We start from the raw sequence: 12,598 nt of genomic DNA on the forward strand, positions 1-12,598 counted from the left end.
ACAAACAAACGTGGAAGGCGCCATTTTGAAACTACAGAGAAGCGAGGTTTTGAAAAATTTCCCCAAACCACTTGAACGGCACGAGGAAGGATGGATGACTCATATTTCATCAAAAAAATGCAAGAAAAAAAATCTGTGACTGCGATTTCTGGCCTGAAAACAAGCCCTCTGTTTGCGGCTACCGTACTGTAGGGCGCCCCCAACGGGCTTTAATTGAGTTTTTGCTCTTTCCGACCCCAAATTACCCCCCCCCCCCTTGTTCGCTCGAAATTGCTGTGATCGGACGACGGTCCATCGGCCCTATTCAGATTTTGGGCGCATTTGTTGCGGAACCGCCATTGGTGACCCCTTTTGAAACGCTGCCCCCCCCCCAGGTTCCGCCCCCCTGAAAAAAAAAACACCCCGCAAACATTTGACAAACAAACGTGGAAGGCGCCATTTTGAAACTACAGAGAAGCGAGGTTTTGAAAAATTTCCCCAAACCACTTGAACGGCACGAGGAGGATGGATGACTCATATTTCATCAAAAAAATGCAAGAAAAAAAATCTGTGACTGCGATTTCTGGCCTGAAAACAAGCCCTCTGTTTGCGGCTACCGTACTGTAGGGCGCCCCCAACGGGCTTTAATTGAGTTTTTGCTCTTTCCGACCCCAAATTACCCCCCCCCCCCTTGTTCGCTCGAAATTGCTGTGATCGGACGACGGTCCATCGGCCCTATTCAGATTTTGGGCGCATTTGTTGCGGAACCGCCATTGGTGACCCCTTTTGAAACGCTGCCCCCCCCCCCCCAGGTTCCGCCCCCCTGAAAAAAAAACCACCCCGCAAACATTTGACAAACAAACGTGGAAGGCGCCATTTTGAAACTACATAGAGAAGCGAGGTTTTGAAAAATTTCCCCAAACCACTTGAACGGCACGAGGAAGGATGGATGACTCATATTTCATCAAAAAATGCAAGAAAAAAAATCTGTGACTGCGATTTCTGGCCTGAAAACAAGCCCTCTGTTTGCGGCTACCGTACTGTAGGGCGCCCCCAACGGGCTTTAATTGAGTTTTTGCTCTTTTCGACCCCAAATTACCCCCCCCCCCCCCCTTGTTCGCTCGAAATTGCTGTGATCGGACGACGGTCCATCGGCCCTATTCAGATTTTGGGCGCATTTGTTGCGGAACCGCCATTGGTGACCCTTTTGAAACGCTGCCCCCCCCCAGGTTCCGCCCCCCTGAAAAAAAAACACCCGCAAACATTTGACAAACAAACGTGGAAGGCGCCATTTTGAAACTACAGGTAGCAGACCAGTAAATAAACTTCCATAGACCCTAATGGTAAATGCTCCCACTTCAAAAATTCGGGAAAAATACTCACAACTCTCCAAGGTGTTCGAGACGCACATCAAATTAAAGCTTATTTCATCATCTTTCATTTTCTTTTCAATTTTCGGGGGGTCAACTGATGACTTTTAGGGGAAATTTCTATCTGAAGATGATCACCCCTGAAAATAGTCCTGAAGCCATCGCCATTTTGAAAAACGATGCCTACACTCCATTGCAAAATAGAGCGCTTTTCGGGTCCAAATTACATCAAAATTACACAGAATTGCAAGCTCCCAGTCCTGTGCACGGCTTCCACCCATATTTTTTTACAAACCCTCAAGTTCATGGCCCAAAGCATGCCCAAATACCGAAGATTTTGAGGGCATGCAAATCGTGATTTGGCCGGCGCAGGCAATTTCGGACCGATTTACTGGTCTGCACCCTATAGAGAAGCGAGGTTTTGAAAAATTTCCCCAAACCACTTGAACGGCACGAGGAAGGATGGATGACTCATATTTCATCAAAAAAATGCAAGAAAAAAAATCTGTGACTGCGATTTCTGGCCTGAAAACAAGCCCTCTGTTTGCGGCTACCGTACTGTAGGGCGCCCCCAACGGGCTTTAATTGAGTTTTTGCTCTTTCCGACCCCAAATTACCCCCCCCCCCCCCTTGTTCGCTCGAAATTGCTGTGATCGGACGACGGTCCATCGGCCCTATTCAGATTTTGGGCGCATTTGTTGCGGAACCGCCATTGGTGACCCCTTTTGAAACGCTGCCCCCCCCCCCAGGTTCCGCCCCCCTGAAAAAAAAACACCCCGCAAACATTTGACAAACAAACGTGGAAGGCGCCATTTTGAAACTATAGAGAAGCGAGGTTTTGAAAAATTTCCCCAAACCACTTGAACGGCACGAGGAAGGATGGATGACTCATATTTCATCAAAAAAATGCAAGAAAAAAAATCTGTGACTGCGATTTCTGGCCTGAAAACAAGCCCTCTGTTTGCGGCTACCGTACTGTAGGGCGCCCCCAACGGGCTTTAATTGAGTTTTTGCTCTTTCCGACCCCAAATTACCCCCCCCCCCCCTTGTTCGCTCGAAATTGCTGTGATCGGACGACGGTCCATCGGCCCTATTCAGATTTTTGGGCGCATTTGTTGCGGAACCGCCATTGGTGACCCTTTTGAAACGCTGCCCCCCCCCCAGGTTCCGCCCCCCTGAAAAAAAACACCCCGCAAACATTTGACAAACAAACGTGGAAGGCGCCATTTTGAAACTACAGGTAGCAGACCAGTAAATAAACTTCCATAGACCCTAATGGTAAATGCTCCCACTTCAAAAATTCGGGAAAAATACTCACAACTCTCCAAGGTGTTCGAGACGCACATCAAATTAAAGCTTATTTCATCATCTTTCATTTTCTTTTCAATTTTCGGGGGGTCAACTGATGACTTTTAGGGGAAATTTCCATCTGAAGATGATCACCCCTGAAAATAGTCCTGAAGCCCATCGCCATTTTGAAAAACGATGCCTACACTCCATTGCAAAATAGAGCGCTTTTCGGGTCCAAATTACATCAAAATTACACAGAATTGCAAGCTCCCAGTCCTGTGCACGGCTTCCACCCTATTTTTTTACAAACCCTCAAGTTCATGGCCCAAAGCATGCCCAAATACCGAAGATTTTGAGGGCATGCAAATCGTGATTTGGCCGGCGCAGGCAATTTCGGACCGATTTACTGGTCTGCACCCTATAGAGAAGCGAGGTTTTGAAAAATTTCCCCAAACCACTTGAACGGCACGAGGAAGGATGGATGACTCATATTTCATCAAAAAAATGCAAGAAAAAAAATCTGTGACTGCGATTTCTGGCCTGAAAACAAGCCCTCTGTTTGCGGCTACCGTACTGTAGGGCGCCCCCAACGGGCTTTAATTGAGTTTTTTGCTCTTTCCGACCCCAAATTACCCCCCCCCCCCTTGTTCGCTCGAAATTGCTGTGATCGGACGACGGTCCATCGGCCCTATTCAGATTTTGGGCGCATTTGTTGCGGAACCGCCATTGGTGACCCCTTTTGAAACGCTGCCCCCCCCCAGGTTCCGCCCCCCTGAAAAAAAAACACCCCGCAAACATTTGACAAAAAACGTGGAAGGCGCCATTTTGAAACTATAGAGAAGCGAGGTTTTGAAAAATTTCCCCAAACCACTTGAACGGCACGAGGAAGGATGGATGACTCATATTTCATCAAAAAAATGCAAGAAAAAAATCTGTGACTGCGATTTCTGGCCTGAAAACAAGCCCTCTGTTTGCGGCTACCGTACTGTAGGGCGCCCCCAACGGGCTTTAATTGAGTTTTTGCTCTTTCCGACCCCAAATTACCCCCCCCCCTTGTTCGCTCGAAATTGCTGTGATCGGACGACGGTCCATCGGCCCTATTCAGATTTTGGGCGCATTTGTTGCGGAACCGCCATTGGTGACCCCTTTTGAAACGCTGCCCCCCCCCCCCCAGGTTCCGCCCCCCTGAAAAAAAAACACCCCGCAAACATTTGACAAACAAACGTGGAAGGCGCCATTTTGAAACTACAGAGAAGCGAGGTTTTGAAAAATTTCCCACCAAACCACTTGAACGGCACGAGGAAGGATGGATGACTCATATTTCATCAAAAAAATGCAAGAAAAAAAATCTGTGACTGCGATTTCTGGCCTGAAAACAAGCCCTCTGTTTGCGGCTACCGTACTGTAGGGCGCCCCAACGGGCTTTAATTGAGTTTTTGCTCTTTCCGACCCCAAATTACCCCCCCCCCCCTTGTTCGCTCGAAATTGCTGTGATCGGACGACGGTCCATCGGCCCTATTCAGATTTTGGGCGCATTTGTTGCGGAACCGCCATTGGTGACCCCTTTTGAAACGCTGCCCCCCCCCCCCAGGTTCCGCCCCCCTGAAAAAAAAACACCCCGCAAACATTTGACAAACAAACGTGGAAGGCGCCATTTTGAAACTACAGGTAGCAGACCAGTAAATAAACTTCCATAGACCCTTATGGTAAATGCTCCCACTTCAAAAATTCGGGAAAAATACTCACAACTCTCCAAGGTGTTCGAGACGCACATCAAATTAAAGCTTATTTCATCATCTTTCATTTTCTTTTCAATTTTCGGGGGGTCAACTGATGACTTTTAGGGGAAATTTCCATCTGAAGATGATCACCCCCTGAAAATAGTCCTGAAGCCCATCGCCATTTTGAAAAACGATGCCTACACTCCATTGCAAAATAGAGCGCTTTTCGGGTCCAAATTACATCAAAATTACACAGAATTGCAAGCTCCCAGTCCTGTGCACGGCTTCCACCCATATTTTTTTACAACCCTCAAGTTCATGGCCCAAAGCATGCCCAAATACCGAAGATTTTGAGGGCATGCAAATCGTGATTTGGCCGGCGCAGGCAATTTCGGACCGATTTACTGGTCTGCACCCTATAGAGAAGCGAGGTTTTGAAAAATTTCCCCAAACCACTTGAACGGCACGAGGAAGGATGGATGACTCATATTTCATCAAAAAATGCAAGAAAAAAAATCTGTGACTGCGATTTCTGGCCTGAAAACAAGCCCTCTGTTTGCGGCTACCGTACTGTAGGGCGCCCCCAACGGGCTTTAATTGAGTTTTTGCTCTTTCCGACCCCAAATTACCCCCCCCCCCTGTTCGCTCGAAATTGCTGTGATCGGACGACGGTCCATCGGCCCTATTCAGATTTTGGGCGCATTTGTTGCGGAACCGCCATTGGTGACCCCTTTTGAAACGCTGCCCCCCCCCCCCCCCCCAGGTTCCGCCCCCCTGAAAAAAAAACACCCCGCAAACATTTGACAAACAAACGTGGAAGGCGCCATTTTGAAACTACAGAGAAGCGAGGTTTTGAAAAATTTCCCCAAACCACTTGAACGGCACGAGGAAGGATGGATGACTCATATTTCATCAAAAAAATGCAAGAAAAAAAATCTGTGACTGCGATTTCTGGCCTGAAAACAAGCCCTCTGTTTGCGGCTACCGTACTGTAGGGCGCCCCCAACGGGCTTTAATTGAGTTTTTGCTCTTTCCGACCCCAAATTACCCCCCCCCCCTTGTTCGCTCGAAATTGCTGTGATCGGACGACGGTCCATCGGCCCTATTCAGATTTTGGGCGCATTTGTTGCGGAACCGCCATTGGTGACCCCTTTTGAAACGCTGCCCCCCCCCCCAGGTTCCGCCCCCCTGAAAAAAAAACACCCCGCAAACATTTGACAAACAAACGTGGAAGGCGCCATTTTGAAACTACAGGTAGCAGACCAGTAAATAAACTTCCATAGACCCTAATGGTAAATGCTCCCACTTCAAAAATTCGGAAAAATACTCACAACTCTCCAAGGTGTTCGAGACGCACATCAAATTAAAGCTTATTTCATCATCTTTCATTTTCTTTTCAATTTTCGGGGGGTCAACTGATGACTTTTAGGGGAAATTTCCATCTGAAGATGATCACCCCTGAAAATAGTCCTGAAGCCCATCGCCATTTTGAAAAACGATGCCTACACTCCATTGCAAAATAGAGCGCTTTTCGGGTCCAAATTACATCAAAATTACACAGAATTGCAAGCTCCCAGTCCTGTGCACGGCTTCCACCCATATTTTTTTACAAACCCTCAAGTTCATGGCCCAAAGCATGCCCAAATACCGAAGATTTTGAGGGCATGCAAATCGTGATTTGGCCGGCGCAGGCAATTTCGGACCGATTTACTGGTCTGCACCCTATAGAGAAGCGAGGTTTTGAAAAATTTCCCCAAACCACTTGAACGGCACGAGGAAGGATGGATGACTCATTTTCATCAAAAAAATGCAAGAAAAAAAATCTGTGACTGCGATTTCTGGCCTGAAAACAAGCCCTCTGTTTGCGGCTACCGTACTGTAGGGCGCCCCCAACGGGCTTTAATTGAGTTTTTGCTCTTTCCGACCCCAAATTACCCCCCCCCCCCCTTGTTCGCTCGAAATTGCTGTGATCGGACGACGGTCCATCGGCCCTATTCAGATTTTGGGCGCATTTGTTGCGGAACCGCCATTGGTGACCCCTTTTGAAACGCTGCCCCCCCCCCCAGGTTCCGCCCCCCTGAAAAAAAAACACCCCGCAAACATTTGACAAACAAACGTGGAAGGCGCCATTTTGAAACTACAGGTAGCAGACCAGTAAATAAACTTCCATAGACCCTAATGGTAAATGCTCCCACTTCAAAAATTCGGGAAAAATACTCACAACTCTCCAAGGTGTTCGAGACGCACATCAAATTAAAGCTTATTTCATCATCTTTCATTTTCTTTTCAATTTTCGGGGGGTCAACTGATGACTTTTAGGGGAAATTTCCATCTGAAGATGATCACCCCTGAAAATAGTCCTGAAGCCCATCGCCATTTTGAAAAACGATGCCTACACTCCATTGCAAAATAGAGCGCTTTTCGGGTCCAAATTACATCAAAATTACACAGAATTGCAAGCTCCCAGTCCTGTGCACGGCTTCCACCCATATTTTTTTACAAACCCTCAAGTTCATGGCCCAAAGCATGCCCAAATACCGAAGATTTTGAGGGCATGCAAATCGTGATTTGGCCGGCGCAGGCAATTTCGGACCGATTTACTGGTCTGCACCCTATAGAGAAGCGAGGTTTTGAAAAATTTCCCAAACCACTTGAACGGCACGAGGAAGGATGGATGACTCATATTTCATCAAAAAAATGCAAGAAAAAAAATCTGTGACTGCGATTTCTGGCCTGAAAACAAGCCCTCTGTTTGCGGCTACCGTACTGTAGGGCGCCCCCAACGGGCTTTAATTGAGTTTTTGCTCTTTCCGACCCCAAATTACCCCCCCCCCCTTGTTCGCTCGAAATTGCTGTGATCGGACGACGGTCCATCGGCCCTATTCAGATTTTGGGCGCATTTGTTGCGGAACCGCCATTGGTGACCCCTTTTGAAACGCTGCCCCCCCCCCAGGTTCCGCCCCCCTGAAAAAAAACACCCCGCAAACATTTGACAAACAAACGTGGAAGGCGCCATTTTGAAACTACAGGTAGCAGACCAGTAAATAAACTTCCATAGACCCTAATGGTAAATGCTCCCACTTCAAAAATTCGGGAAAAATACTCACAACTCTCCAAGGTGTTCGAGACGCACATCAAATTAAAGCTTATTTCATCATCTTTCATTTTCTTTTCAATTTTCGGGGGGTCAACTGATGACTTTTAGGGGAAATTTCCATCTGAAGATGATCACCCCTGAAAATAGTCCTGAAGCCCATCGCCATTTTGAAAAACGTACACTCCATTGCAAAATAGAGCGCTTTTCGGGTCCAAATTACATCAAAATTACACAGAATTGCAAGCTCCCAGTCCTGTGCACGGCTTCCACCCATATTTTTTTACAAACCCTCAAGTTCATGGCCCAAAGCATGCCCAAATACCGAAGATTTTGAGGGCATGCAAATCGTGATTTGGCCGGCGCAGGCAATTTCGGACCGATTTACTGGTCTGCACCCTATAGAGAAGCGAGGTTTTGAAAAATTTCCCCAAACCACTTGAACGGCACGAGGAAGGATGGATGACTCATATTTCATCAAAAAATGCAAGAAAAAAAATCTGTGACTGCGATTTCTGGCCTGAAACAAGCCCTCTGTTTGCGGCTACCGTACTGTAGGGCGCCCCCAACGGGCTTTAATTGAGTTTTTGCTCTTTCCGACCCCAAATTACCCCCCCCCCTTGTTCGCTCGAAATTGCTGTGATCGGACGACGGTCCATCGGCCCTATTCAGATTTTGGGCGCATTTGTTGCGGAACCGCCATTGGTGACCCCTTTTGAAACGCTGCCCCCCCCCCCCAGGTTCCGCCCCCCTGAAAAAAAAACACCCCGCAAACATTTGACAAACAAACGTGGAAGGCGCCATTTTGAAACTACAGAGAAGCGAGGTTTTGAAAAATTTTCCCCAAACCACTTGAACGGCACGAGGAAGGATGGATGACTCATATTTCATCAAAAAAATGCAAGAAAAAAATCTGTGACTGCGATTTCTGGCCTGAAAACAAGCCTCTGTTTGCGCTACCGTACTGTAGGGCGCCCCCAACGGGCTTTAATTGAGTTTTTTGCTCTTTCCGACCCAAATTACCCCCCCCCCCCCCCCTTGTTCGCTCGAAATTGCTGTGATCGGACGACGGTCATCGGCCCTATTCAGATTTTGGGCGCATTTGTTGCGGAACCGCCATTGGTGACCCCTTTTGAAACGCTGCCCCCCCCCCCCCAGGTTCCGCCCCCCTGAAAAAAAACACCCCGCAAACATTTGACAAACAAACGTGGAAGGCGCCATTTTGAAACTACAGGTAGCAGACCAGTAAATAAACTTCCATAGACCCTAATGGTAAATGCTCCACTTCAAAAATTCGGGAAAAATACTCACAACTCTCCAAGGTGTTCGAGACGCACATCAAATTAAAGCTTATTTCATCATCTTTCATTTTCTTTTCAATTTTCGGGGGTCAACTGATGACTTTTAGGGGAAATTTTCCATCTGAAGATGATCACCCCTGAAAATAGTCCTGAAGCCCATCGCCATTTTGAAAAACGATGCCTACACTCCATTGCAAAATAGAGCGCTTTTCGGGTCCAAATTACATCAAAATTACACAGAATTGCAAGCTCCCAGTCCTGTGCACGGCTTCCACCCATATTTTTTTACAAACCCTCAAGTTCATGGCCCAAAGCATGCCCAAATACCGAAGATTTTGAGGGCATGCAAATCGTGATTTGGCCGGCGCAGGCAATTTCGGACCGATTTACTGGTCTGCACCCTATAGAGAAGCGAGGTTTTGAAAAATTTCCCCAAACCACTTGAACGGCACGAGGAAGGATGGATGACTCATATTTCATCAAAAAATGCAAGAAAAAAAATCTGTGACTGCGATTTCTGGCCTGAAAACAAGCCCTCTGTTTGCGGCTACCGTACTGTAGGGCGCCCCCAACGGGCTTTAATTGAGTTTTTGCTCTTTCCGACCCCAAATTACCCCCCCCCCCCTTGTTCGCTCGAAATTGCTGTGATCGGACGACGGTCCATCGGCCCTATTCAGATTTTGGGCGCATTTGTTGCGGAACCGCCATTGGTGACCCCTTTTGAAACGCTGCCCCCCCCCCCCCCCAGGTTCCGCCCCCCTGAAAAAAAACACCCCGCAAACATTTGACAAACAAACGTGGAAGGCGCCATTTTGAAACTACAGGTAGCAGACCATAAAATAAACTTCCATAGACCCTAATGGTAAATGCTCCCACTTCAAAAATTCGGGAAAAATACTCACAACTCTCCAAGGTGTTCGAGACGCACATCAAATTAAAGCTTATTTCATCATCTTTCATTTTCTTTTCAATTTTCGGGGGTCAACTGATGACTTTTAGGGGAAATTTCCATCTGAAGATGATCACCCCTGAAAATAGTCCTGAAGCCCATCGCCATTTTGAAAAACGTACACTCCATTGCAAAATAGAGCGCTTTTCGGGTCCAAATTACATCAAAATTACACAGAATTGCAAGCTCCCAGTCCTGTGCACGGCTTCCACCCATATTTTTTTACAAACCCTCAAGTTCATGGCCCAAAGCATGCCCAAATACCGAAGATTTTGAGGGCATGCAAATCGTGATTTGGCCGGCGCAGGCAATTTCGGACCGATTTACTGGTCTGCACCCTATAGAGAAGCGAGGTTTTGAAAAATTTCCCCAAACCACTTGAACGGCACGAGGAAGGATGGATGACTCATATTTCATCAAAAAAATGCAAGAAAAAAAATCTGTGACTGCGATTTCTGGCCTGAAAACAAGCCCTCTGTTTGCGGCTACCGTACTGTAGGGCGCCCCCAACGGGCTTTAATTGAGTTTTTGCTCTTTCCGACCCCAAATTACCCCCCCCCCCTTGTTCGCTCGAAATTGCTGTGATCGGACGACGGTCCATCGGCCCTATTCAGATTTTGGGCGCATTTGTTGCGGACCGCCATTGGTGACCCTTTTGAAACGCTGCCCCCCCCCCCCAGGTTCCGCCCCCCTGAAAAAAAAACACCCCGCAAACATTTGACAAACAAACGTGGAAGGCGCCATTTTGAAACTACAGAGAAGCGAGGTTTTGAAAAATTTCCCCAAACCACTTGAACGGCACGAGGAAGGATGGATGACTCATATTTCATCAAAAAAATGCAAGAAAAAAAATCTGTGACTGCGATTTCTGGCCTGAAAACAAGCCCTCTGTTTGCGGCTACCGTACTGTAGGGCGCCCCCAACGGCTTTAATTGAGTTTTTGCTCTTTCCGACCCAAATTACCCCCCCCCCCCCCTTGTTCGCTCGAAATTGCTGTGATCGGACGACGGTCCATCGGCCCTATTCAGATTTTGGGCGCATTTGTTGCGGAACCGCCATTGGTGACCCCTTTTGAAACGCTGCCCCCCCCCCCCAGGTTCCGCCCCCCTGAAAAAAAAACACCCCGCAAACATTTGACAAACAAACGTGGAAGGCGCCATTTTGAAACTACAGGTAGCAGACCAGTAAATAAACTTCCATAGACCCTAATGGTAAATGCTCCCACTTCAAAAATTCGGGAAAAATACTCACAACTCTCCAAGGTGTTCGAGACGCACATCAAATTAAAGCTTATTTCATCATCTTTCATTTTCTTTTCAATTTTCGGGGGGTCAACTGATGACTTTTAGGGGAAATTTCCATCTGAAGATGATCACCCCTGAAAATAGTCCTGAAGCCCATCGCCATTTTGAAAACGATGCGTACACTCCATTGCAAAATAGAGCGCTTTTCGGGTCCAAATTACATCAAAATTACACAGAATTGCAAGCTCCCAGTCCTGTGCACGGCTTCCACCCATATTTTTTTACAAACCCTCAAGTTCATGGCCCAAAGCATGCCCAAATACCGAAGATTTTGAGGGCATGCAAATCGTGATTTGGCCGGCGCAGGCAATTTCGGACCGATTTACTGGTCTGCACCCTATAGAGAAGCGAGGTTTTGAAAAATTTCCCCAAACCACTTGAACGGCACGAGGAAGGATGGATGACTCATATTTCATCAAAAAAATGCAAGAAAAAAAATCTGTGACTGCGATTTCTGGCCTGAAAACAAGCCCTCTGTTTGCGGCTACCGTACTGTAGGGCGCCCCCAACGGGCTTTAATTGAGTTTTTGCTCTTTCCGACCCCAAATTACCCCCCCCCCCCTTGTTCGCTCGAAATTGCTGTGATCGGACGACGGTCCATCGGCCCTATTCAGATTTGGGCGCATTTGTTGCGGAACCGCCATTGGTGACCCTTTTGAAACGCTGCCCCCCCCCCCAGGTTCCGCCCCCCTGAAAAAAAACACCCCGCAAACATTTGACAAACAAACGTGGAAGGCGCCATTTTGAAACTACAGGTAGCAGACCAGTAAATAAACTTCCATAGACCCTAATGGTAAATGCTCCCACTTCAAAAATTCGGGAAAAATACTCACAACTCTCCAAGGTGTTCGAGACGCACATCAAATTAAAGCTTATTTCATCATCTTTCATTTTCTTTTCAATTTTCGGGGGGTCAACTGATGACTTTTAGGGGAAATTTCCATCTGAAGATGATCACCCCTGAAAATAGTCCTGAAGCCCATCGCCATTTTGAAAAACGTACACTCCATTGCAAAATAGAGCGCTTTTCGGGTCCAAATTACATCAAAATTACACAGAATTGCAAGCTCCCAGTCCTGTGCACGGCTTCCACCCATATTTTTTTACAAACCCTCAAGTTCATGGCCCAAAGCATGCCCAAATACCGAAGATTTTGAGGGCATGCAAATCGTGATTTGGCCGGCGCAGGCAATTTCGGACCGATTTACTGGTCTGCACCCTATAGAGAAGCGAGGTTTTGAAAAATTTCCCCAAACCACTTGAACGGCACGAGGAAGGATGGATGACTCATATTTCATCAAAAAAATGCAAGAAAAAAAATCTGTGACTGCGATTTCTGGCCTGAAAACAAGCCCTCTGTTTGCGGCTACCGTACTGTAGGGCGCCCCCAACGGGCTTTAATTGAGTTTTTGCTCTTTCCGACCCCAAATTACCCCCCCCCCTTGTTCGCTCGAAATTGCTGTGATCGGACGACGGTCCATCGGCCCTATTCAGATTTTGGGCGCATTTGTTGCGGAACCGCCATTGGTGACCCCTTTTGAAACGCTGCCCCCCCCCCAGGTTCCGCCCCCCTGAAAAAAAAACACCCCG

This window comes from Patiria miniata, unplaced genomic scaffold (assembly GCF_015706575.1).
Source record: "Patiria miniata isolate m_02_andy unplaced genomic scaffold, ASM1570657v1 HiC_scaffold_1, whole genome shotgun sequence".
Taxonomy (NCBI): Eukaryota; Metazoa; Echinodermata; class Asteroidea; order Valvatida; family Asterinidae; genus Patiria; species Patiria miniata.